The following is a 6,000-nucleotide window of genomic DNA, read 5'->3' as shown; positions in this document are numbered from 1 at the left end:
TAATTTGCAAAAGGCTTGGATTTTAATGACTTCACATGAATGACAGTTTCAGGGCGGCACGGTGGCACAGAGGTTAGCACTGCAGCCTACGACACTGAGGACCCGGGTTCGATCCTGGCTCTGGGTCACTGTCCGTGTGGAGTTTGCACATTCTCTCCGTGTCTGCGTGGGTTTCACCCCCACAACCCAAAGATGTGCAGGGTAGGTGGATTGGCCACGCTAAATTGCCCCTTAATTGGAAAAAATAATTGGGTATTCTAAATTTTTTTTTAATGAGTTTTCCTGAACCATCTTCAGCATCATTTGGATACACTCTAAAGATGATTAACTCCCACATTCTGGGTTTAGTCTTTTGCAGCAACAAGTGTTTGAACTTGGAACTGAGTTGCAGTGGCCCAGCCGAGTTTGGGTTGCCCTCGTGTGAGTCCCCCCCCCCCCTCCAGCCCTGCTGGGCGGGACGCCACACCCAGGTCTGGCAGTGTGTCCAGAACTCCTGCAAATCTGGGCCGATGCATCAAGTCAAAGACCTTTCAGCAGAACGCAGCCAGTTATTGTCAGTTCACATTAGATTTGATCCATGGAACTTGGGAACATCCCTGAATCCTTGAATCATTCCATAATGATAGGCTGGAGTACAGTTTTAGCCTGTAAATTTGGACAATTCTAAGTTGGAAATAAAGAACCTGCATTTAAACAGGACTGAAATCTGGGCTGAATTCTCTGCCTCTCGATGCCAGCAGCTAGAATTGTGATTGGACGGCGAACAGAAGGTATGCAACAATTGTGATTTGTGCCCGGTGCTGATCGGCGTGAGTGAGGTCCGCGCCCCGCACGGTGGGCCCGCGCAAAACCACCATTTGCTCTATTTGAAGCAGGTTGGATACATCATGCTCCTCCATTCCACGATGCTCCGCCCTCCATGATGCTCCACCCCTCCATGATGCTCCTCCCCTCTGTGATGCTCCACCCCTCCGTGATGCTCCACCCCCTCCGTGATGCTCCACCCCCTCTGTGTTGCTCCACCCCTTGTGATGCTCCACCCCTCCGCGATGCACCACCCCTCCGCGATGCACCACCCCTCCGTGATGCTCCACCCCTCCGCGATGCACCACCCCTCCGCGATGCACCACCCCTCCGCGATGCACCACCCCTCCGTGATGCTCCACCCCTCCGCGATGCACCACCCCTCCGCGATGCACCACCCCTCCGCGATGCACCACACCCTCCGTGATGCTCCACCCCTCCGTGATGCTCCACCCCTTGTGATGCTCCACCCCTTGTGATGCTCCACCCCTCCGCGATGCACCACCCCTCCGCGATGCACCACCCCTCCGTGATGCTCCACCCCTTGTGATGCTCCACCCCTTGTGATGCTCCACCCCCTCTGTGATGCTCCACCCCTCCGTGATGCTCCACCCCTTGTGATGCTCCACCCCTCCGCGATGCTCCACCCCTTGTGATGCTCCACCCCTCCGTGATGCTCCACCCCTCCGTGATGCTCCACCCCTCCGTGATGCTCCACCCCCTCCGTGATGCTCCACCCCCTCTGTGATGCTCCACCCCTTGTGATGCTCCACCCCTCCACGATGCTCCACCCCTCCACGATGCTCCACCCCTCCGTGATGCTCCACCCCTCCGTGATGCTCCACCCCTCCGTGATGCTCCACCCCTCCGTGATGCTCCATCCCTCTGTGATGCTCCACCCCTTGTGATGCTCCACCCCTCCGTGATGCTCCATCCCTCCGTGATGCTCCACCCCTTGTGATGCTCCACCCCTCCACGATGCTCCACCCCTCCACGATGCTCCATCCCTCTGTGATGCTCCACCCCTCTGCGATGCTCCGCCCCTCCACGATGCTCCACCCCTCCACGATGCTCCACCCCTCTGCGATGCTCCGCCCCTCCACGATGCTCCACCCCTCTGTGATGCTCCACCCCTCCGTGATGATTTAGACATTAATGTAGGAGGGTTGATCAGTAAGTTTGCGGATGTAACGAAAATTGGTGGATTGGTAAATCGTGAGGAGGATAACCTTTAGTTACAGGAGGATATAAACGGGCTGGTCAGATGGGCGATCAGTGGCAAATAGAATTCAATCCGGATAAGTGTGAGGTGATGCACTTGGGCAGGACAAACAGGGCCGGGGAATACATGGTAAACGGCAGAACCCTGGGAAGCCCCGAGGATCAGAGGGACCTTGGTGTGCATGTACACCCGTCCCTTAAAGTAGCAGAGCCGGTGGATACAGTGGCTAAGAAGGAATATTTGCCTTTATTAGTCGAGGCATAGATTTAAGTAAGAAGTCTTACAACAGCAGATTAAAGTCCAACAGGTTTGTTTTGAATCACTAACTTTCGGAGCACTACTCCTTCATAACCTAGTGCTGTAAGACCTCTTCCGGTGCACACCCCAGTCCAATGCTGGTATCTCCACATCATACAGTTTAAGAGCAGGAAGGTTGTAGCTCTTTTTAGCCTTAGTTTATTAGCTCTGATTATGTCACCTTTGCTCACGAGTCGCCAGGTATCTTTCTGATACCGCCACGTGGTTCAAGCTTGAGTTATGATTAATAAGTCAGCACACCGCTTAGTAAGATTGAAATCAACGGTCATTTATTATGTACAACAATCAATACTTACACAATAATCCTACTGTCTATATCAAAACCTACCACTACTGGCCAATACTTAACTTTAGGAAGGGCCCACCAGGTCAGGGAAATGAATGGCTTATCGAATTGGATCTGGCCTGCGGGATTCAAAGGCTGATACGGGTCGATGGCTAGGAGTCTCTATCGGGTAGCGATCGCTGGACTCAAACTTACAGTTTCTGGTCGATGTTCTTGCGAAGGTTGCGAGCAGGTGAAGAAGGGAGAGAGAGAGATCTGAACTTGGCCCCTCACTTTATAGGGCCCAGGGGCTTCCCGCCTCTCGGGGCGGCCCTTGACCCTGAGTCCCAAGTGATTGGACCTGTTCCCAATCACTGGGTTCGATATGCTCCAATAATGGGGCGATTCCCTGATCGGGGGGTGGTCGTTCACCTGTCTTTGTTTCGGCCGCTGCAGGCGCCGACAGGTCTGGCCCGGCATTCAATTGCTAATATGTTGCAATTGTTCCCGGGGATAGCCGATTAAACGGCAGATGTCTGGGTTGATGTGCTGCTAATAGTCGCAGGTATCGATCTGGGCCGACTTCCCCAGAGCCGAATACGCTATTCTGTCTGCAGCTGTCCGTTTGTGTCCTGTTGGCTGCTTTTCCCATCAGCCTTTTCGGTTAGCCATTTTATATCGGGTTTTGGCCAAATTAATAGGGAATCAGCTATTTTAGGTGGCTACAAGGTTATGCTGGAACTGTATAAAACGTTGGTCAGGCCACAGCTAGAGTATTGTGGGCAGTTCTGGAATCCACAGTATAGGACGGATAGCACTGGAAAGGGTGCAGAGGAGATTTACCAGCATGCTGCCTGGGCTGGAGAGTTTTAGTTATGACCAGGGGGCAGAGATTTAAGGTGAGGGGCAGGAGGGTTAGAGGGGATGTGAGGAAAACCTTTTCATCCAGAGGGGGGTGGGAGTCTGGAACTCGCTGCCTGAAAGGGGGGGTGGAGGCAGAGACCCTCCTAACAGTTAAGAAGTATTTAGATGGGCGCCTGCGATGCCAGGGCAGACACGGTGATGGGCCAAGTGCTGGGAAATGGGGTTAGAATGGTTGCTGATTGTTTTTGACCGTCGCAGACACGATGAGCTGTGTTTTCTGTGCCCTGTGATTCTAATACCTCTGGGCGCGATCTGACGGGAATGTTTCTACGTGTCATTTGTGGCGGGATGCTCTGCCGGTGAGTACCCCCCCCCCCCCTCACCGCAATCTAAAGACTGTCATTTTGGGGGGCCCTGGGAGTTCCCCACCAGTTTAGCCCACACTTAAGTGTCGGGATTCTCCATTCCTGAGACTACCATAAGACATAGGAGCAGAATTAGGCAACTCGGCCCATCGAGTCTGCTCCCCATTCCATCATGGCTGATATTTTCTCATCCCCATTCTCCTGCCTCCTCCCCATAACCCCTGATCCCCTTATTAATCAAAAACGTATCTATCTCTGTCTTAAAGACACTCAGTAATTTGGCCTCCACAGCCTTCTGCGGCAAAGATTCCACAGATTCACCACCCTCTGGCTGGAGAAATTCCTCCTCATCTCAGTTTTAAAGGATCGTCCCTTTAGTCTGAGATTGTGCCCTCTGCTTCTAGTCTCTCCTACAAGTGGAAACATCCTCTCCACGTCCACTCTATCCAGGCCTCGCAGTATCCTGTAAGTTTCAATAAGATCCCCCCTCATCCTTCTGAACTCCAACGAGTACAGACCCAGAGTCCTCAAACGTTCCTCATACGACAAGTTCTTCATTCCAGGGATCATTCTTGTGAACCTCCTCTGGACCCTTTCCAAGGCCAGCACATCCTTCCTTAGATACAGGGCCCAAAACTGCTCACAATACTCCAAATGGGATCTGACCAGAGCCTTATATAGCATCAAAAGAACATCCCTACTCTTGTATTCTAGCCCTCTCGACATGAATGCTAACATTGAACATAAGAACATAAGAACTAGGAGCAGGAGTAGGCCATCTGGCCCCTCGAGCCTGCTCCACCATTCAATGAGATCATGGCTGATCTTTTGTGGACTCAGCTCCATCACCCTTAATCCCTTTACTCTTCAAAAAACTATCTATCTTTATCTTAAAAACATTTAATGAAGGAGCCTCTACTGCTTCACTGGGCAAAGAATTCCATAGATTCACAACCCTTTGGGTGAAGAAGTTCCTCCTAAACTCAGTCCTAAATCTACTTCCCCTTATTTTGAGGCTATGCCCCCTAGTTCTGCTTTCACCCGCCAGTGGAAACAACCTGCCCGCATCTATCCTATAATTTCCCTTCATAATCTTATATGTTTCTATAAGATCCCCCCTCATCCTTCTAAATTCCAACGGGTACAGTCCCAGTCTACTCAACCTCTCCTCGTAATCCAACCCCTTCAGCTCTGGGATTAACCTAGTGAATCTCCTCTGCACACCCTCCAGTGCCAGTACGTCCTTTCTCAAGTAAGGAGACCAAAACTGAACACAATACTCCAGGTGTGGCCTCACTAACACCTTATACAATTGCAGCAGAACCTCCCTAGTCTTAAACTCCATCCTTCTAGCAATGAAGGACAAAATTCCATTTGCCTTCTTAATCACCTGTTGCACCTGTAAACCAACTTTTTGCAACTCATGCACTAGCACACCCAGGTCTCTCTGCACAGCAGCATGTTTTAATATATTATCATTTAAATAATAATCCCTTTTGTTGTTATTCCTACCAAAATGGATAACCTCACATGTGTCAACATTGTATTCCATCTGCCAGACCCTAGCCCATTCACTTAGCCTATCCAAATCCCTCTGCAGACTTCCAGTATCCTCTGCACTTTTTGCTTTACCACTTATCTTAGTGTCGTCTGCAAACTTGGACACATTGCCCTTGGTCCCCAACTCCAAATCATCTATGTAAATTGTGAACAGTTGTGGGCCCAACATTGAACCCTGAGGGACACCACTAGCTACTGATTGCCAACCAGAGAAACACCCATTAATCCCCACTCTTTGCTTTCTATTAATTAACCAATCCTCTATCCATGCTACTACTTTCCCCTTAATGCCATGCATCTTTATCTTATGCAACAACCTTTTGTGTGGCACCTTGTCAAAGGCTTTCTGGAAATCCAGATATACCACATCCATTGGCTCCCCATTATCTACTGCACTGTTAATGTCCTCAAAAAATTCCACTAAATTAGTTAGGCACGACCTGCCCTTTATGAACCCATGCTGCGTCTGCCCAATGGGACAATTTCCATCCAGATGCCTCGCTATTTCTTCCTTGATGATAGATTCCAGCATCTTCCCTACTACCGAAGTTAAGCTCACTGGCCTATAATTACCCGCTTTCTGCCTACCTCCTTTTTTAAAC

This window comes from Scyliorhinus torazame, chromosome 8 (genome assembly GCF_047496885.1).
Source record: "Scyliorhinus torazame isolate Kashiwa2021f chromosome 8, sScyTor2.1, whole genome shotgun sequence".
NCBI lineage: Eukaryota > Metazoa > Chordata > Chondrichthyes > Carcharhiniformes > Scyliorhinidae > Scyliorhinus > Scyliorhinus torazame.
This window is presented reverse-complemented; position numbering follows the sequence as displayed.